This window comes from Euprymna scolopes, chromosome 17 (assembly GCF_053919585.1).
Source record: "Euprymna scolopes isolate OS-2025 chromosome 17, ASM5391958v1, whole genome shotgun sequence".
Classification (NCBI taxonomy): Eukaryota; Metazoa; Mollusca; class Cephalopoda; order Sepiida; family Sepiolidae; genus Euprymna; species Euprymna scolopes.
The window spans coordinates 115,739,408-115,762,728 of record NC_136498.1 but is presented as its reverse complement, the minus strand read 5'-3'; the positions used below and the strand labels follow the sequence as shown (position 1 = coordinate 115,762,728).

General features: G+C 33.8%; 1 long non-coding RNA gene across 1 annotated transcript; it reads left to right on the top strand.

Moving 5' to 3' along the window:
• On the top strand, positions 1–11,998 carry LOC145296915 (uncharacterized). Its single transcript, XR_013870072.1, has 2 exons — positions 1–90; positions 9,622–11,998. It is a non-coding gene; the product is annotated as an uncharacterized LOC145296915 (long non-coding RNA).
• Positions 11,999–23,321: the final 11,323 nt, after the last annotated feature.

The window sequence follows — 23,321 nt, the reverse complement described above, 5'->3', positions numbered from 1 at the left end:
CTTGATTATTGACTTCCAATCGTAAATATTGTTAACACATATTTGTTTTTGTTTCTCTTGTCATTTGTTAAGTAATTATTAAGCAAAAATGTAAGTATTACTTGATTGATTTTTTGTGTTTTTTTATGCGGGCAGGGGGGGGGCTTTTTTTTTTCTTTTTTTTTTTTTAACTACAGGAGCGCGTTCGAATCGAAACCCTTTGTTTTAAATATGCATGTTTATTTCAAAATGAATTGACATTCCACTGTTACGCATAAACAAAGAACCCTGCTTTTTAAAACATAAAAAAAATATGTTTTTTTTTTCTTAGTTTACGAGAAACAACTTACATTGCTTGTGCAGATTAGAGATGTTTTAAACTTTAAAAGAATTTGAGGGGGAATTTGGGATGAGCCAATTTTGAAGAAATATTTTCAGTGAAAAAGGTTTATAGGTTCATAATTAAACGTGAGAAAACAAGAGACATGTTATACATTAAGCAAAAACAAAATGAGCCCAAAAGGTACATGTTCACAAAAGAGTGGGTACGTGCAAAAATGGCCGAAGAATTGCAGAAACTGAGATAGGGGAACATGTCTTGAAAGTCGCCTTATCATAATTTTTTTTTTTTTTTTTTGTAGGTTTCCGATTACTTTTTTATTTATTATTGTATTTGAAAAACTAAAGCCTAAAGTTTAGGCACCGCCAAAAATGGCCGCAAAATCAAGTTGTTGTTGTTTTTTAAAACGAAATTACATTTATTAAAATCCATTATTTCTGAGTAACTTTTTTTTTCCAGAAAGATAAAACCCTGAATTTTATCATATAGAAAACAGAATAATGTAAAACTTTTTCTACTATTTTTAATTCAATTTTAAATGTTAAATTTTCCCAAAAAGTTAACAATTGACATTTTTTGTCTTGCACAAAAAACGTACTTAAATATTTAAAAAAAAAGGGTTTTTGAAATAATTAATTTATTTATTTATTGTCTAACTAAGATTTAGGATGATTTTCTAAGAGAATATGCAAAAATATTATAATATAAGTACCTGAATTTTAAATAATTCCACTTATTCATATAGGTAACCAAATATTTCGCGTCGACGTAGAGTTCAGATCGACTCTGTTTACGTTTTCTTTTGATGATAAGAAAACTATGGAAGACCAAACAGGCCAAAAAAACTTATTTTTCAGTGACGAAAATTTCAATGTATTATTAAGCTGAGGCTGGCCAGTACCAGATGGGTGACCATTTGTATGAGTTTGGTTTTTAATGTGTATGTGTGTGGGGGCCAGGCTCCCCAAAATGGGGGGGGGGCAATTTAAAGCAGAATAAAAAAAAATTATTTCAGCGCGTTTGGTCCACCGTAGTCGAAAGGCGGCAAACGTTTTCAAACGGGATCGAAAAAAATGATGCTATTTTTAACACAAAGGGCACAATATTTATCGAATTTTTTTTTTGGTATCGATTATTCAAAGCATGCCCTGTTTAATAATGGTCATGCATTATTCGGCTCGCTAAAAAAAAATTGTTAATTTATTTATCAAAAATTTTAAAATGGCTTTTTTCGTATAAATATTAAAAATTTTTTTTTTTTGTTTTGCTTAACTTAAATTAATTATTTTACTTAACATATTCACCGAATTTCACACTTCAAAACTCAAAAGCGGGATAATTAAACACAATCGAAGTTCTGATATTCAGACGTCAAAATAAGGTATGCAAACAATTTTTTTTTTTTTTTAATCTATAATTCTGTCCCTTACAACAACACAATATGTTAGTTTCAGTTTCAGATGATTATTTTAAGCATATTTGTTCCCACTTTAAAACAAGGGGGGGGTTTGTAAGCAAAAAAAATATATATATAAATATCGTTTATGAAAAATAAGTACACTGTTATAAAGTTCATTCTTCTCCTAATAATCGCTGAAAATTTCGTATTGATCGGATAATTACCTGATTTTTGGTAGATTTTTAAAAAGACGGTCCGTCAAAAAGTACTGACCTGCCCCCCCCCCAGTTTTGGCGGTGCCTACTAAAGTTAATCTCTGAAAGAAAATAAAAAAAAAAATTACACGTGAAAAAGAAAGTTATAATGAAAAATATTTTTACGGCGACATCGGAAACTGACCACTTGAGCTAAATTTTGAAGTTAAAGAAATTCATTATAAAAATATCTTGAAAGATAAATATTATTTTTCTGCGACTGTTTCAAAGATAATTAGTAAAGTAAAGTCTAAAGATACTGGATTAAAACAAACAAATAAACAAAGAAAAAAAGCTTAATTAGCCCCTCCCCTCAAAGTGAAAGTTTAGTAACAGATCCGATTTCACACAATCAAAACAAACGAAAAGGCGTCGTACGTAAGTTCCACAGAAGCCTAAAATGTCAAAAAGTTCATTTTATTTTAAAATTTATAGAGGAATTGAAACATAATTATACCTTAAGTTCTTTATTTTTGACGATTACAAAAAATCGAAATATTAATTTACTTGTCCGACGTCACAAAAACATCATCATCGCAAGCATTAATTAATGGGAAACCTATTAGTACCCTTTATAGTCTCTCTTTATATGATAAAATTATCAAAACCATTAACCCTCCAAAAATTTTCAAAGCAAAAACACATGGTTGTCTGTTTACGATTTCAAATGGACTATTTTATTTTATTTTATTTTATAATAAAAAAGGCCATGTTGAGAGGAAATTATAAGTTTTTTATTATATTTTTTTTTAATTAAAAAAATGTGCAAGTGAATTGACATCTGTTCCTTTTTCATTTATATTTAAAAATTATTCAGAAAAAAAAGTGCTGTGTGTTCAATTTTCATTGAAAAAAAAATCTAAATTTTTAAAATCAATTCTTAAAAGCATTGCTAAAAATTGTTTTAAATTCGTAGTCATTTGTTTTATTTTATTTTTTAATTATTTTTATAATGTTTTTAAAACTTTCAACTACCGTAGAAGTTCCACGGGTTCTGCTAGTATTCATTAATTTATTTAAAATTAAAATTTTTATTTAATTTTTTTACATGATGACTCGATTTATTCTCAGACGTTTTGTAATGATAAATTAAATTAGTCATTTATAAAATAAAGTAAAAATGCATTTCAAATACGAAAAAGTCAATTAAAATTACTGATTATACTGACAATTTTTTCATTGAAAAACATAAGCAAAACTAATAATGATTAAAGATAATACGGTGGGTAAGATGAAAATTCTGTCTGTTTCCTTTTTGATTTTTGTTTTATTATTACAATTTGGCCTATCTGTATTTGTCTAAATTAATCATTATTAAAAAATATAATACTATTTTTTTAACTATTTTTTTTTAGTGATCTTTCATTTTTTTTTCATGATAATAAAAAGAATTTTTCATGCTGATGCTTACACCATTATGCATACAAGAAAAATATAATAATATTACATTTGAAATTTTGATGAAAATTGCTATCATTAAAATCACATAAAATATATTTTTCAGTTATATTATTTTTTGGTGAAAATATTGAATAAACAATGCTTAATTCAATGATAATATCAATAATTTCAGAAAGTAATTTTTCGTGGAGTTATATTGATTTCATTAACACAGACTTTAGAGGCTTTATTCGTAATGTTTCAGAAATATTAAAAAAATGTTTAATTGTTAACACCTACAATGCTTTATTTTTATAAAAAAAAATAGCAAACAGAAATTCATGCGTTTTTTTAGTACTTAAAACATTAAGGTGTATTTTATTTACAAAATACATTTTACTTAAAACATTAAGGTGTATTTTATTTACAAAATACATTTTCTTAATTTTACTTAAAACATTAAGGTGTATTTTATTTACAAAATACATTTTCACTAAAATTTAAAAAATAATAATGGGTTTATTATATTCTGCTATTGTTAATTAATACTGAAAATGTAATTAAAATTAGTTAATTTCCTGTATTTTTGGTGAATTTATTTATGCATTTTAGGGATTGCCCATTCACTTTGTACATACCTAGTTTTTACAAGAACTCTAAAATATTTTTTTTTTATTCAATCATCACCCCAAACAAGGCAAGTGTCACTTTGAAGTAGGGGGCTACTATTGGGGACAATTTGCGGGGCATTATGAAGGGAGATGAGTAGAAAGATGTTTGTTCACATTACACTTGAACTTCTACATATCAGTGCAGTTGGAAAAGCAGTATCCCGGAAGGAAGTTCCAAAGACTTGCAGTTCTGGGGAAGAAACTATTGGAGTAAAAGGCTTTCTTACACCTAGGGATCTCTATTGTAAAAGGGAGGTACTTAGATGTTTGTCGGGGGTAGTCACGTCGAGGAGGTACAAGTGCTTGCAGTTCATCAGAGCAGCCACCATTAAAGTATTTGTAGAACAGGCAGAGGGATGCAACATTTTGTTGATGGGACAGGGGCTGAATCTTAGATACCAGTTCAGGATCTATCAGGTTGGCAACTCTTTTTTGAACCCTGTCCAGGAGTGAGAGACAAGCAGCAGATGCACCAGCCCAAATGTGACAGCAATACTCCATACATGGGCAAATGGTGGCTTTATAGAGGTACAGGATACTTTCAAGCGTAAGTAATTTTCTGGCATGGTAGAGAGAGCTCACCTTCTTTTCAGCAACCTTGGCAATGCTCTCAATGTATATATTCCAGTTCATGTTCCCTGTAAACGTTAAGCCGAGGAGTTTAAAGGAAGTACTTTCAGGCAGTGTATTCTTAGCCATTGTTATTGATGGTAGAAAAGGTTTCTTGTAGTTATTAAAGGAAACAAGCTTAGTCTTGGCAGCATTGAATGTGACCATCCATTTTTGTCCCCATTCCACTACAGATTGGAGGTCATCCTCTAGTGATTTTGCCATTTCCTTAGATATGTGTTCATTTGTTTTCCCCTCATGCCTGTTACAGAAGGTGGTGTTATCGGCAAATATACCCATCTCGAAACAATTTTATCAGGGAGGTCATTTATGAATATCAGGAACAATAAAGGTCCAAGGATAAATCCCTGGGGTACTCCCGCATTTATATCATATTGTTTAGATGTACGACCATCAAGGAAAACTTGGATTTTTCTCTTACTTAAGAATCTGATTGGTCCAAAATATTATTATTATATTGTGTATTCTTTCAGTGATACCACATGATCTAATTTTCCTCAGAAGACCATCGTGCCATACCCTGTCAAAAGCCTTAGATATATCAAGGGCTACCGCTCTACCCTCCCTTGTTTTGTCCAGTGAACAGTATATACATTCAGAGACTACAGTTAAGGCATCTGCTGTGGAACGGGCTTGCCTGAATCCATATTGTTTGTCGGTCAGGAGTTTAGCAGCTGTTAGGTGTTGGACTAGGGCTTGATTAACTAAGGACTCAAATATTTTGGCGAAAAGTGGGAGGAAGCTAATGAGGCGATAATTTAGTGGGTCAGTTCTTTCACCAGAATTCTTGAAGACTAGTACCATAGAAGCGGTTTTCCAGCAGTCGGGAAAGCAAGATTCATTAAGGCATTTATTGTAAAGTTTGGAGAGAACTGGAGCAATCTCAGCAGAGCATTTTTTTTATTAGCACAGCCGGGGTGAGATCTGGTCCACATGCTTTTGAGGTGTCTAGGTTTTTTATGATACCATGCACTTGAGAAGGGGTGATTTTCAAATCGTCTAGTGTGGTGTCTGTCCGCAAAGGAAAGTCAGGGAGGGAGTGGTGTGTCGGGTCCAGTGTGGAGTTTGAGGCAAACTGACTGGCAAGCAGATTTGCCTTGTTGGTTGCCGTGCAAGCAACCTTATGATTGTTTAATAGTGAGGGAATCGTTGACTGCCCATTATTTACTACACTGTTGTAGATTTTCCAAAAATCCCGGGTTCCTAATTTCTGTGCTTCAATGCATTTCCTGGTGGTTTCAGTGTACTCTGTCTTAGCTATCGCTATTACTCTCTTACAATTATTTCTGGTTTCTATATACTTATGAACATTCTGTATTTTCCTATTGCTGTAAAGATATTTTAAAATGGAAGCTTACAACAATAGGAAAAACAAAGGGAACTCTCTTCCGTTTGTCTGTTTCCCACCTGACTACAACTTGGATGTCTTCAAGTCCAACGTAAACAAATTCCTGACAAACCGCCCCCTTAAGTAAGACACTATATCAAATCTCCAATACTAATGATTACTACAATACTATCTCATTGATTACTGTACACGCAATAACCCTTATCCCTGAGTGGCCTCCGGGCCTTGATAAGTGGTGACCCTTATGTAAAAAAAAAGGTTCATGAATGTTTTTAGAGTCCTTGTAAGACAAGGTTGATTCATTAGTTGAGATATTAGAGAAATCAGTTGATAATTTAAGAGCTATGCATTACAGAAAATCATATTAATTGTCTGTATTTTTCATAATCAAATAAATTCAGAAAATCTGATTGGTCCAAAATATTATCATTTGTTTTTATTAATTAAGGCCTGCATGAATTCGGTTGCATAGAAACGAGTTTATGCATTTTAATATTGGATGCTGAGGTGTAAACATCAGTCGCTACAAAAAACTCTGAAGACACAAAATTCACAAAGTCAGAAACATCTTGAATATATTTCTTGATTTAGTGGAAAAGTTCAATAATGTCCTTACAATGTTTCCAAACTGGGAAATTAATTCAAGATCCTATTTAATGGGATTAAACTGCAGGAGTCATGAGTTCTCTAAGAATGCCATCTGTGTATGATCAAAGACATTTTTCCAATAAAATGATTTTATTTTAAAACAAGGGAGATAATTTAATAATCCTCCATGCATATTTACCAACAATGAATGATGGCTATGCATGGACGCCCTAAACACGCTTTGTCATATGAAGGTCATTCCAAAATTAAAGTTTCCTATAGTTTTTTTTTTAACTCAAAAAGTTAAAGAGCTACAAAGACGGAAGTAGTACCATTAAAACAAGCGATGTTTTTGTGTTCCAGAATTTATTTTTCTACATGGTCACCACCATACTCAGTGCACATTTGCCAGGAACTCAATGATGCATATCTGCTTATGATGAACATCCATGCCAAGGGTTTCTATCTTAAAGTCTCACACCATCAATATCTGCAAAAATGAGGCGAAACTTACAGGTCATGAATGCATAAGTTCAGTCATTATAATGTAATTTGCAATCCGCTCTGATGACGTTGGGCAGAATAAAAATTATTATGCATTACTTTTGGAATATTCTGTATAACCTTTTCATAGAACGTTAAATGAAGAGTACTATTATTAATGGATTTCTATTGTTTTCTATTTTTATTTTGCCTGAATCGATGACATTGAAAAGTTTTATCGCTCTGTTGCAAATATTGAGAGTGTAAGACCCTAAGAAAGTAACCCCTGTCATGGACATCCGCCAGAAGCAGGGATTGAATTCTTCCATGCAGAAAAAATTGAACCTATCAATATTCACTGGCGCCTGTTGGACGTTTACAAATCACATGCAGTTGATAGCAGTACAGTTAAGAAATGGACTCCGCAATTTCAGAGTAGTGACAAAGATGTATGATACAAAGCTTTTGCGATTGAGACATCGTTAATAGCTGGTAAAAGTGCAAAGTGCATTGAGAATGGTGGTGACTATGTGGAATATAAATTTGCTCGTTTTAATGGTACCACATCCGTCTTTGTAGCTTTTCAATGTTTTAGTTTTTGTGTTAAGCTTTACTTTTGGAATGACCCTCAAATTATCACTGGAGTTTCTTTATTTGCCAACACAATTTAACTACAGTACTTTACACAGAAATTTTACTTGTTGCAAATCGGATATATGATATATTACATAATAATGCAGCTATATTTTTCTTCTTTGAAGTAAACCGTTTTGAAATGCTTTCAGTTTAATTTCTCTGTTGCCTTCTAAAATTATGAAAAATCCATTAAAAATAATAACAACAAATATAGATGTATCATAAAGTTGTCCAAAATATTTTAGATGAAATTTTGGGAAATAGAAATCTCTATTTTTAGTAACTACCTATAACAATTAAGTAATCAATATTAGTGCAGATATGAAAGCCCAGGTTTCGGATTTTTGTAACATGTCTTGTTTCATCAAATACTAAATGATTACATTTGAAAATTTAGGAAAGAAATCAACTTCAAATTGATAAATAAATTAGTAAAACAATGCTTACATATATATTATTTTATATTTCTGAGTTTTTGAGATGAAGATTGATTATTCATATTATTTGGATTATTTCAACTACTGTTCTCATCTTGAGTGTTATTTTCACAACATTTCGGTCGATGTAACCTACTTTCTTCAGATCTATCTGGTCTAACTCGGAAATCTTTCTTGTGGCATAGTGGATAAAGTACTTGTTAAAATTCAGTTATAAAGTTAGATTCTTCTTTGGGTTGAATATCTTAAAGCTGATGGAACAAGAGGGGTCTGTTTGAAATTTTGTGCAGGTTCCTGAGTTCGACAGATTCCTGAATTCAACAAGACACACCTGAAGAAGATCAGAGGTTACGTTTACCAAAACATCGTCTTCAGGAGGCCTCAAGTTTTGACAAGCTTCTGGGCTTGACCATTACTCCTGATCTTAAATGGAACACATACATCAAATCTGTTGCCAAGGCCACTGGGAAAATGGTGGGATCTTTCTATCGATCCAGTAGATATCTCACTGCTGATGCAATTCTCTATCTATATAAGAGCCAGGTACGTCCAAGGATGGAATACTGTTGCCACATCTGGGCAGGAGCTGCTAGAAAGGACTTGTCCTGCCTTGATAGAGTTCAAAATAGACTTTGTAGCCTCGTAGGAGATGTCCTTCTCAATTCCTTGCCCTCTCTATCTCACAGAAGAGATGTTGCGAGTTTGTCTCTGATGTATCGTTATTTTCATGGAAAGTGTTCGACTGAGCTTCAATCTATGGTCCCCCCTCGCAAAACTTTCACAAGAAACACTCGTCTAGCTGTAAACACTATCAATAATTCCCCCCACTCTTTATCTGTACTTAAACCTAAACGTAGATTCCATGAACAAAGCTTTTTTCTTAGAACTGCACGCCTGTGGAATTGTCTTCCGTTTTCCTGCTTTCCGGCTGACTACAATATGGTTGTCTTCAAGTCTAACGTAAATAAGTTCTTGATGAGCCGTTCCATATAAGTTATCAAATTTAACAAATTTTAATTACTAATGATTATTATATTGTCCAATTTCTACTGTACACTCTTTAACCCTTATCCTTGAGTGGCCTCTTGGCCTTGATAATGAGTTGATGCCTATGAAAAAAAAAGAAAAAGTCCAATGTGAACAAGTTCTAATTGAATCGTCCCCCTAAGTAATCCAAGTTACAAAATTCCCACTGTTTACTATGCTAAAATCACAATGACTAATGTATACCTATTAACCCTTATCCTCGAGTGGCCTCTGGACCTTGATAAGTGGTGACACTCTTGTAAAAAAAAAAACATTGTGAAAATAATACTGATTTCTGAATTGAACAACGTACAGTTAAAGAAGAGTGAAACTTACATTATGAAAATAACACTCAAGATGTGAACAGTAGCCTAAAGAATTCAAATAATACAATTATTGTTTTATTTTCGTCATATATTTTATTAACTGAAATGTTTTAATCATTCATAGGTACACTGGAGAAAATCCAAAGTAGTTTATGACCACAGACTTTATTCTTGTGTGATGTGATTCATCATAATTATAAACACTATATTTATACAGACATGGGAACACGCACTGGAGAAAAGCCATTTTCTTGTGAATTATGTGGTTCATTATTTTCATGGAGGTCCACATTGAAAGTACATATGAGAATACACACTGGTGAAAAACCATATTCTTGCGAAGTGTGCGGTTCATCATTTTTAGAAACAGCATCTTTAAAACGACATGTTAGGATTCATACTGGAGACAAACCATATTCTTGTGAAGTATGTGGCTCGTCTTTTTCACAAACAACATCATTAAAACGACATATAAGAATTCATACTGGCGATAAACCTTATTCTTGTGAGGTGTGTGGCACATCATTTTCACAAAAATCAACATTAAAAATCCACATGCGTAGACACACAGGAGATACACCTTATTCGTGTGACGTATGTGGTTCAGCTTTTCCAGCAAGATCAATATTAACTACACATATGCGAACACACACTGGAGAAAAACCATATTCCTGTCAAGTGTGTGGCTCGGCATTTATAGCCAGATCAAAGTTAAAAAGACACATGCAAATACATACGGGTGAAAAAAAACAACAAAATATCAGACCTAAAAAAGATTTAAAAACGACATAGTTTCTTAAATAAATCAACATTATACCAATTGTGATCAGAGCAACTGGCCTAATGAAAAAAAAACCTTAAGAAATACTTGGAAACAATCCCTGGAAAACCAAGCTGGCATGAAATACAGATAGCTATAAAGGGTTAGGGTTAGGGTTAGATAGCTATAAAGGGAACAGCATATGTTCTGAAAAGAGCTCTAGAATATTAATTCAAATCAGGATGAAATCAAGTGTTCACCTATGATACATAAAAGACAGGGCTCATTATCGATGTTACATTTCCAAATGATTTTGTTCTTAACAGAGTTGAATGGGAAAAGGTAACAAAATGTCAAGACCTAAAAATGATCTAAAAACGACATGGTCTCTGAAAGAAATAAACATTATACCGGCTGTGATAGGAGCAACTGCTATAATAAAAAAGAATCTTCAGAAATACTTAGAAGCAATCCCTGGAAGATCAAGCTGTAAGGAAATACAAATAGCAGCCATAAAGGGAACAGCGTCTATCCTTAAAAGAGCTCTCGGATATAAATTTAAATCATAACAGAATCAAGTGTTAGCTCCAGGAAGAGTTAGCTCCCCTGATCTCTTCAAAATAACCAAAGTAAAATAATAAAAAAGTGAAGCATAAACTAACCCAACTCTGTCATCTCATATAGTTTGGGGATTATTAACTGGGCTCAACATAATACAAATTGGTTCGATACAAAACTGAGAAACTGCTAGTCCTACATAAAATAATATACCTAAACCAGTGCATCGACAGAATATACCTACCATGAAAAGAAATAGGTATAGGCCTCACTGAAATAAACTATGCATATCGAGCCACCATTATTTAGCATTGGGTAGTACATGAAAATTTCAACAGATGACAATAGGAATGGTAAAAGACCACCATAAACACCTCAATAAACCTCAATCACAAAGCTTACTTAAAACTAGAGAATACGACCGAGCTATAGGATGAACTTGTAACACAGATTACAAGGAAGAAAAGAAATACATAGGAATTGAGATAGAAACAATAAACCAAATACGAAAATAACAAAAGAGCCAAGAAGTTTCTTGATGAACTTAACCAGTGATATATAGACATGAATGTCTCACGCCAAGAGCTGCAAATGAGAGACTTCCATTTGATGAGCAAAGTCTCATTCAAGTCGATCAAGATCAGAACTTACTCATAATAGAATTTAAATGGCTTATCTACAATCAAATGGCCAGTGCAGGTTTTATCACTCGGCGATGAGTGCCTGAGCAACCTAATGCCTGGAAGCTAAACCCTATTGGCAGATGGCCTTTACTCTGCCTACCACAATAAAGTATAAAAAATGGCTCCATTGGAAGATCAGTGAAGAGATGCAATATGATAGATCGTCAAACATCTGGAAACATGAACCATCAAATGGTAAGGTGACAGTGTTCTATGAAAAAACATACAAGTGGGCACATACATAAAAGACAAAACCATCAAGCCAGACATTGTAATATGGAACAAGTCAGAAATAACTGCCCTCATTATTGATGTCACTGTTCCAAATGACTGTGGCTTTTAAAATAAGGATTTAACCATTTCAAAAAGATAGCTGCGATCTTTTTTAATGTAAGTTTAAACATTAATGAGAAAATGAATGTTATAAAACCGAAGAAAAATGTAACAATACTGTTAGAAATAAAATGTTTTATTTAATAAAAAATACAATGCCTCTGTAATTATCTTTGCGTTTTCATTCCTTTTGTTAAAGCTTATATTTTTAAAAATCTTTAGATTTATTTATAAGAAAACGGTCAAAAAAAGTAGTCAAGAATTAATCGCAGGTACATTTTCTTTTAAACTCTGAGATTTATGTTTATAATAAAAGGTCGCTTTACAGTTTTCTGTAATAAACATTCCTTTTCCTTTGTAATGTCTAGTTTTTTTTGTTTTGAAAAAGTAGTCGCAACTTTTATTATAATCCGTTGAAGTTTTGTTGGTTATAGCGTCTCAAATTCCTATGTATGAAAAAAAAACTCGGAATCTATCAGCACAATGACGACTTCTCAAAACAGGCCCCATGATGGATACGTACATCATAAAGATTTTTCTGTATTTTTTTTATAAGGTTGAATTCTAGACAAGCACAGAGATTTTTTAAGGAATTCATGATCGGATACAATACACTAGTTTTATATTTTGTCCTTTGTATCTGCTGATAACGTGTTTTTTTTACCATTTTGGTTCAGCATATTTGATTTAAGAAAAGTAAGCAAGGTTTGTTTAAACGCCAAACGCTGCTGTTGTTTCATTGACCACCTTACACTCATTAACCCTTATCATCGAGTGGCTTTTAGGCCTTGATAAGTGATACCTCTTATAAAATAAAAGTAAGCCTGGCTTATCGTTAAAATGCTACGGCAAGTAAAACACAGCTTTACAAATATTCTAATAAAATTGTGTGACATAAATCGAATTTTTCTTTTCGTTTGAACATCTATTTGTACACTGTTCTTTAATAAAAGTTTAAAATAAACGTCAAAATTATTTTAGCATTCCTAATTTACGCTTTATAAACAACTAACAGGGCTACCCAGCGTTGCCCAAATGATATAAAAAATCGAAAATGAAGTCACATTTGACTACACTTGTTAAATGATTTTTGTTTTAATTTAATTATTTTTACTGTGCAATAATTTATATCAGTTTGAAATAGGTTAAACCTAAAATAAAAACATTGTTAATAACCGTTTTGGTAAATAAAATGTCCACTGATGTCGGTCCGCTGCTACAATTCGGAATAAGGGCATGTGAGCAAGAAAAATAGTTTTAAGCAGATACAATTAAAAAAAAATAGTATTTGTGATTTACGTAAGTAATATTAATGCATTTAATAGTGATCGGATCTTTAAATCAACCTTCAGCTAAATCAATCGCCAATAAAAAATTCCTCTAATTATTTGTTATGGGCCAAGTAAATAATACAAATTACAAAACAAAAATATTTTTTTTAATCTTCAAACTGTTTAAATGCAAAAGCTTAACAAAATAAATGTGTTCAAAAATATGTTAAAAATAAAAAAAAACGAAACGTTGAAAGTGTGCATGAACGCAAAAATTAACATTTCTCGGTCAGCGTCCTAACCCATTGGACCATGGCGACAGTCATACCATGACGTTACACATTTATGTAGTTAGCATATCCAAGAGGTGATAGCAAACAAACAACACAGACTGCAGGTCTCACATTTAACGGTAACAAATGTGCTACCAACCAGAAACAAGTCAAATTCTTTGGTGCTATCTTCAACGAAAACAGGATACACCCAAATTCCTAAAAAGTGGAGAAAATAAAATCATTCCCCGGCCCAACTAACGTAACATAGCTACACTAGGTATTATAAACCATTACCTATGTGGGACCTTCCATTCCTAACCTTTCGGACCTCATGGCAAACCTCAGTGAACGCATGCAGAAGAAGATTGACTATAAGTGGGCCAATAATCACCAGATATCGCTGCAAAAGATAAAGAATTTTATATACAAAGAAATGTGTCTAATGCAGTTAATGCGGTACTGGCTTGAGCCAAGCTTACTTGTGTCTAGTTGAGTGCAAAGGGATAAAAAAAGGTTACTGGTGATATAGATCAAACCTATTGACTTCCATTGACAAGACGTATACAGCAAAAGGTCACAAGGCAGGTCAGTGCGTTTTGAGTACAGGCTGGGTAATGGGGTTTATCGCCCCACACATACACCTTAAAATAAATAGGGGCGCATATGTATTTTTCGAGTCAGTTGAGAGTGAGTTTGACAGTCTACAGTCTAGAGTATGTTGCGATTCCGAGAAGGTGGAAGACTTTTCATAGGAGCAGCGAAAGATAGGGATGGATGGCAGATAAATGTATAGCAAAATTTTCACCCTCCTTCTAAGGATGAGCAGAAAACAGGGACGCAAATTCGGCCGTGAAACTGAATAAAATTCCACTTGTCCAGATAAATGAGTCTTGCATCTATTTTATGCATGAGAGAGCTTTTGTTCCAGGTGTGCCGACGTTGGGGCATAAACCACTCGGGGACACGGCAAGAGATGCAAAGAAGATATAAAAGGTAAGACTCCAGGAATACGAAACGAAAGAAGTCATTGATTCAGACATTAAAGTAAACTTCATACAATTCTTCATTAAGAAATTAATGCAGATCCATCAAGCAACAAATACTGACACAACACTGTGTGATCTGAAGGAACAGATTGTTCAAAGATGGCCAGAATCTTGCAGAGAACTATGCAAAGACATTCCACCATATTGGTCTTATCGAGACAAGCTTTCTGTAGAGAATAGCATTTTACTCAAAGGTGATAGGATATTGATCCCTCAACCATGCAACACGAAGTATTGGAAAAATACAATATGGTCACCAAGGAAGCAATAAATTTTCCAGTGAAGAAGTCATTAGTCTGACCAGGCAAATCTTTGCTGAACAAGGAGTCCCAGAAAGGTTTATCAGCGACAAAGGATCTCAGTATTTTAGAGAATAGAATTTTGAGTACATCACCTTTTCTCCCAGATTTACTCAATCGAACAGCATAGCAGAATGGTGTATACAGACCATCAAGGCAGTTATGAAAAATGCCATAATAGGCAACCATGAGTCTACTATGCCTCTGATCTACCTCAATGGATCATGACATCCCATTTCTGGTGGAATTGCTATTCAATCGTAAGCGAGTTAGATATCTCCAACACAAATGCCTCAACAACAATGCCTGAAAAGAGGAAATTCAGGATTGCCTACTCCATAGACAGTTGTTGCGGAAAGGTGGTATGATCAACATGCAAAGGACTTAACAGACCTAAATACAGGACAACTGGTATAAGATCAGGATACAAGAAAATGGACTCTGGCAGTTGTTAGACAAGCTTGCAATGAACCACATTCTACATTGTTGAACAATGAACCACATTCTACATCGTTGAACAATGAACCACATTCTACATTGTTGAATAATGAACCACATTCTACATCGTTGAACAATGAACCACATTCTACAGCGTTGGACAATGAACCACATTCTACATTGTTGGACAATGAACCACATTCTACATCGTTGAACAATGAACTACATTGTTGGACAATGAACCACATTCTACATCGTTGGACAATGAACCACATTCTACATTGTTGAACAATGAACCACATTCTACATTGTTGAACAATGAACCACATTCTACATTGTTGAACAATGAACCACATTCTACATTGTTGGACAATGAACCACATTCTACATCGTTGAACAATGAACCACATTCTACATTGTTGAACAATGAACCACATTCTACATTGTTGGACAATGAACCACATTCTACATCGTTGAACAATGAACTACATTGTTGGACAATGAACCACATTCTACATCGTTGGACAATGAACCACATTCTACATTGTTGAACAATGAACCACATTCTACATTGTTGAACAATGAACCACATTCTACATTGTTGAACAATGAACCACATTCTACATTGTTGAATAATGAACCACATTCTACATTGTTGAACAATGAACCACATTCTACATTGTTGGACAATGAACCACATTCTACATCGTTGGACAATGAACCACATTCTACATTGTTGAACAATGAACCACATTCTACATTGTTGGACAATGAACCACATTCTACATCGTTGAACAATGAACCACATTCTACATCGTTGAACAATGAACCACATTCTACATCGTTGGACAATGAACCACATTCTACATTGTTGGACAATGAACCACATTCTACATTGTTGAACAATGAACCACATTCTACATTGTTGAATAATGAACCACATTCTACATCGTTGAACAATGAACCACATTGTTGGACAATGAACCACATTGTTGGACAATGAACCACATTCTACATCGTTGAACAATGAACCACATTCTACATCGTTGAACAATGAACCACATTCTACATCGTTGGACAATGAACCACATTCTACATCGTTGAACAATGAACCACATTCTACATCGTTGGACAATGAACCAGATTCTACATCGTTGAACAATGAACCACATTCTACATCGTTGAACAATGAACCACATTCTACATTGTTGAACAATGAACCACATTCTACATTGTTGAACAATGAACCACATTCTACATCGTTGAACAATGAACCACATTCTACAGCGTTGGACAATGAACCACATTCTACATCGTTGGACAATGAACCACATTCTACATAGTTGGACAATGAACCACATTCTACATTGTTGAACAATGAACCACATTCTACATTGTTGGACAATGAACCACATTCTACATTGTTGAACAATGAACCACATTCTACATCGTTGAACAATGAACCACATTCTACATTGTTGGACAATGAACCACATTCTACATTGTTGGACAATGAACCACATTCTACATTGTTGGACAATGAACCATATTCTACATTGTTGAACAATGAACCACATTCTACATCGATGAACAATGAACCACATTCTACATCGTTGGACAATGAACCACATTCTACATCGTTGAACAATGAACCACATTCTACATCGTTGGACAATGAACCACATTCTACATCGTTGAACAATGAACCACATTGTTGGACAATGAACCACATTCTACATCGTTGGACAATGAACCACATTCTACATCGTTGGACAATGAACCACATTCTACATCGTTGAACAATGAACTACATTGTTGGACAATGAACCACATTCTACATTGTTGGACAATGAACCATATTCTACATTGTTGAACAATGAACCACATTCTACATCGATGAACAATGAACCACATTCTACATCGTTGAACAATGAACCACATTCTACATTGTTGAAACTACAATACAGGTTCTTTACAGAAACCGCATGAATCTAAAGAAAGGTGTCAGTAATGCCAATGAGATACAGACATTTCTACATAAAACATCCCTACATCATCTTCTATTCATCCGAGTTGTATGAGGGTCCACCATCGCAAATATCCACTCAAAGGAAATCCACACATGCGCGAAAGACCACCAGAAACACCTATAAAAGAAAGAGCAACAAGCGGCTACTTCCTTTTTCTGACCTGCCTTTCCAAGGTGGTTGATCGGCGCACCAGCCGCCGCCGTTTCGGCAGGTTCTCACACACGCATACCTCACGACATTTACTACTATTTGGGACAAAAAGCTAACAGACAGTACGTACACTCTTTCTCTCTCTATCTACTACTTGTGCCAGAGAACACCACTGCGTAGCTGATGGCTAACATGGCGCACAGTTTAACTGATGTCAACCCTCTATCCTTTGTCTTCGTCTACACGCTGGACTATCATTCTCGTTTCTACTATATTACTCACTTCTTTTCCCACGCGCGAACAAACGATAGAGACCCGAACGTAAGATGATAACACATTTCCTTTTTCCTTCTATAATACCAATCCCGCAACAAACGATGGTTACACCCGTGCGGACATGAACACATGTTATATCTAAAACATTCATTCTTTCAACAGTAAATAAACGACGTTTATCTTATCCATCAATTGAGTTTTTGTTTCCTTCAATTCCATTCTTTTCATTATTTTCTTGTGGCGAGTTAGGGTATTATTATATCCTGGTCCGCAACAATATGCATCCTTCCTTGAATACTGTGGACTGAACCGTGTATATGTCATTTCATATATTCTAGGATTTTTTAATATTTGAATCTAGATGATGCTTATGTTCACAGACCTTTTCTTATATCGTATCCACGAGGCTCATGTATTAGTGATCTACCTTAGCCTCTTGCTGTGTGTGTGCTATTTTGATGAGACATGTCTGTTTGTACCGGGATTCTATCCCAGCTTGCAATGTTGTCTGATTCAGCTGCATTGACTTAGGTGATAGGTGCGGAAATATGAGACATAGCTCGGGGGGGGGGGTTATGGTCAATAGCGAGTATCGGGATGTGCCAGTTTTCCAAACAAAACTTTATGGGCAAAGTTTCCCATTCAATTGGTGCGTAACGGATTTCAGCAGGTCTAGTAAATCAGGAACCAGCATATACAATCTTCTAGTGTCCTGGCCCATTAAGGTGGTCCATTGTAGATGGACATTCACAATGTTTTTAGAGTAGAATAAATCCTATTTCTGTTCGACTCTAGTCTGTAGTCAAGCATGTTCGGCAATTTATTTTGAATGTTCGGATACCATCTTAGACGCTGTCTTAGATTTTCCTTAGATTGCTGAAAAAGTTGCTCCAATGTATCTCCAGTAAAAATGTTGCTCCAGTAAAACCTGCTGCTATGTTTTGAAGTAACATGCTGGGCACCTGTGCAAACGCATATGAAATCTGATTAATCAGACAAAAGAAAAGTCAAACTCCTATCATATTTGTCGGAGATGGGAAGTCTCTGATGCCCTTAAGTAATTCTATAAATGGTTTATATCCTGTTAGACTTATGTAACAAAACAACTAACTTCACATTGTCTTTTGCAAAATGGAATTGATCTAGATTGAATACGAGCCCATTTTCAGAAGAAAGCCTGGTGTATCTAATAGTTTGCCAAAAAGTTAGTGTTATATCATCATCTTATAAAATTGAATTGTCTACACAATGGATAACACAAGAGAAACCTTCTGTAATGGTGCCGAATCTCTTGTCTGGAACAATCTAGCAGCTAGCAGAGAAGCCCCGACCACCAACGAACACTGACCTCTCTCCTTTCATGCTCTGTCCACTGAATCCTCCCAGGTTGCAACTACCCCACTGAAGACTTCCACTGGACAGCCTGGTGACACTTCAAGTTTTCTGCTTCCAGACGAGAGAACACCCAAAAATTTTCTCTTTTTTCTTTTCTTTTGCCTCGGACACAGTCCTTCTTATTTTCATTGTTTTGTTATAAAAAAAGAAGGGTTGTTTACTTATTCTGTATTTTTGTATGCATTAATCTTTTCTTAGGGGTGTTTGCACTTATGCATAAAACTGCCTATAAGTCTTAAAAAATAAACAAAAAATTAAACACAGGAACACAGAAAATAATAAAATTAAAGAATGGTAAAATTATACAAACGTTTATGATAGGAATGTACGGATGCATGACTGGAGAAAAAGAAGAAACCCAGCACTCCCTACTCCTCTCTAATTACCTGACATCATTTTCAGACAGCCTTTTGATTTTCTTACATTTTGGGCTTCTATAGAATCAATGCTTAGATGACTTCGTTTGTTTTGTTTGTGCAAAGCCACAATCTCTCGCTTTTGAGGACTAATTAAGCCTCTTTTGTTTTTTGTTTTGTATGTGCAAGGTATTTTTTTTATTTAATTAAATATGTTAGGACTTTATTAATTATCTTTGAAATAGACCCATAAAACTAATATTTATCTTTCAAAAGATTTTTACAATGAATTTATTTAACTTCATGTTATAAGGGACATAATTACGGATAGCACCGGATACGAAACGGTGTATAAAAGAGCGTCTTGCATTGTCTTGGAGTCAGTTCAGTGGTACGCACTAGCCCGACCGTCTCGCGTCTTACACTCTCCAAGTGTAGTCAGGATTAACCAAGCTCCCAGGACGAGCGTTCCGCTCACACACGTTAAGTTACATTTTTCCTTTACCTTCATTTACGCGTATATCAACTTCAAGGCGAGCAGCTATTTTGTATTGTGTATTTATTCGAAGTACGAATAAACCTTTTTGTTACGCATTCCACTCGGCGTATTTTGTCATGTTATTATATACCGTCAAAACGGGATATAACACTTCAAAATTTAGCTGAACTTGTCAGTTTCTAAATGTTGCCGTGAAAAATTTTTTCATTATAACTTTTTTCACGTGCAAAAATATTGTTTTCCTTTTGAAAATTAACTTTAGGCTTTTATCTTTCAAATACAATAAAAATTAATCGGAAACCTACAAAATAATTATGATAAACCGGTTCTCAAACTGTCCCCCTATCATCTTTCTACCATTAATGCCAGTAATTAAAAGTAACACAAACCATAGCAAAAAAAAAAAAAAAAAAAAACGCCGATTTCCTGATTCAATTAAAGTAACTAGGGCCCTCCGTAAAAAGTATGCACAATTACAGGTAGACACAAAATGATGACGTGGCTGATAGTGCATAAAATCACGGCCACCGAGAGTAAGAAGGAGGCCTGTTAACTAAAAAATGTCTGCAAGCAATGTAGGTAAGATTTGTTAGACTGTTAGTACTATATGAGGACCATTTGAAAAATAGTAATAAAACATTTTTAAAAAGAAAAAGGAACACAGTTCGCTGTTCGATTAATAGTTAAACTGAACTTTATTCAATATAAAATATAAATAATATCTATGTAAAATGAAGTAATTTTAAAGCAATACACAATTTAATATTGATAAAACTGAATTATGAATTTAGGGAACAAACAATTAAAGAAACATTAAACACAAATATTTTTGGCCTTCGGAACAAGATCACAGTGTAGTATCTGTTTTGATGCTACACTTTACCTTTTCTGTCCTTGGTCAGTGGAGGAGAAATCTTTCATGACTGAGATTATTTTTGTTCTTATCCAGAGTGCCCTTTATTGGAAGCTGGATTTTCTTCACAAGATTATATGTTGAAATATTTAAATAACTATTACTTTAAATACAGAAATTATATTTAAAGTTTTGGTTTTCTGTTCTTCTATGTCCATTTTTTCTACACATTTTTCATCAAAATGTGTAGCGTATTAGTTGTCTCACAGGCCATCATCAGTGACCGCTTTCTAGCAGTAACCTGTGGTGTTGCCTGGAGACCAAGTGACAACAAGTCTCCCCAGATTTCCAGTGTTCTCCACCTCTTGACCACTTGTGCAGATGATTGCATGTTATCGCAACAGCCGTTATCACTGATTTCTTGTTGGCATCGGTCATTGGTGTTTCTTGGGGTTTGGGTGACAAAATGCCTCCCCAAGGTACCAGATTTGAACTGCACACTTCCAGTGGCGATTTGGTTAGTACTCTCCCACCTCGGTCTTGCCATTCTCCCTGGCCCTTCACAACTAGTTGGTGTGGCGCCAATCGATGTCATCTACACCAGTTTTTTTTTATTATTATTACTATTATTATTATGATAATAATAAGGGTGCTTGTGCAGTGTACGCAATGTATTTTAAATATTATTTTCAAGTTAAATTAAATTTTGGGTTTTTATTACCATACACATAGACGCGAAAAAGTTGTCAAAAAACAAATATATAACAAATAAATGTTATCAAAAGCAAGATAAGTTACTTTTCTACCTAACTGGATATGTTTTTAGTTAAATATTATTTTCAAGTTAAATTAAATTTTGGGTTTTAATTACCATACACATAGACGCGAAAAAGTTGCAAAAAAAACAAATATATACCAAATAAATGTTATCAAAGGCAAGATAAGTTACTCTTTTACCTATCTGGAAGGTGCCAGGAAAACTAGTCCCGGGAAAACTCGTTTCCGGAAAACCCGTACCCGGAAAACCCGTACCCGGAAAACTCACCCCTTTTTGCTAGGTAGGAAAACTGGTCCCTTATTGAATAAATATCGACGGAAAACACATTTTATTACCGTTCTTGAAGGAGATATTGTTTTTAAAAGAGACTATGCACCCCCATAATATTTAAAAAAAAAAAAAATTTAACTCTTGCTTAAAAAAATAAACTTGATCACGGAGTTAAGATATGAAAAACGAAACCAAATATTTATTTAAAACAATACTCTAGTTTTAACACTTTTTGTGTCATTACGAAACAAAAATAAAGAAAGAAAACACGTATTATCAAAGAAAGCAATTATTTTATTTAGAAGAATTAATTCAGTTTAAATAATTCTTGTGTTATTACAAAACAACAAAAAAGAAAACACGGTCTTATGTAATTTTGGTACCGCGCTGAAATAATAACGTTATTATTTCGAAAGCCATTCTTAACATGGGGAGGAGAGGGTATCGTTTAAAAGTCATTTCAGTACTTAAAAATATACAAATTTATTATATTTTGGAGGTGGGGGAGACTCGTTTTAAAACTATATCTACCTCAGTATTTTCTTTAATTTTTGGGACATTTTTTTTGTTCAAAATTATTTACTAAGTAATGTCGAGTGCGACATTACTTGTTATTTCTTTTTAATTAAATAAACTCTTTAAAATAAGTTTTAACACCAAAAACTTACAAAGCTAGGTAGAAAACAAAAACTTAGAAAAATCAATTTAATTTTTTTTAAACAATAAACATGTAAAAATATTTTTTTAAATATTATGGGATGTGATGTGCATTATTATTACCTAAAAATATACAAATTTATTATTATTATTTTTTTTTTTTTTGGAGGCGAGGCTCGTTTTAAAACTATATCTAATTTAAAATATTTTCTTTAATTTTCTATTTTTGAGCAATTATCCTCCTAAAACGTGATCCTCTTATGTCGGACATTTTTTGTTCATAAGCAATACTCGACATTACTTCTTTTTTTTTTTTTTTAACTAAATAAACTCTTTAAAATAAGTTGAAAGACCAAAAACTTTCAAAGCTAGGTAGAAAACGAAAACTTAGAAAAATTAATTTAATTTTTTTAAACAAGAGTAAACAAGTAAAAATATTTAAAAAAAATATTATCGGATTTGTATTCTCTTTTAAAGACAATATCTTCTTCAAAAACGGTCATAAAATGTGTTTCAATCGATATTTAATTCAATAAGGGACCAGTGTTCCTACCTAGCAAAAGAGGACGAGTTTTCCGGAGACGAGTTTTCTGGGGACGAGTTTTCCTAATGACCGGTGCCCGGAAAACTCGTCCCGGGAAAACTCGTCTCCGGTAAACCCATACTCGGAAAACTCGTACCCGGAAAACTCACCCCTTTTTGCTAGGTAGGAAAACTGGTCCCTTATTGAATAAATATCGATTAAAAACACATTTTATTACCGTTCTTGAAGGAGATATTGTTTTTAAAAGAGACTATGTACCCCCATAATATTTAAAAAAAATATTTTTAACTCTTGCTTAAAAAAAATAAACTTGATCACGGTGTTAAGATACTAAAAACGAAACCAAATATTTA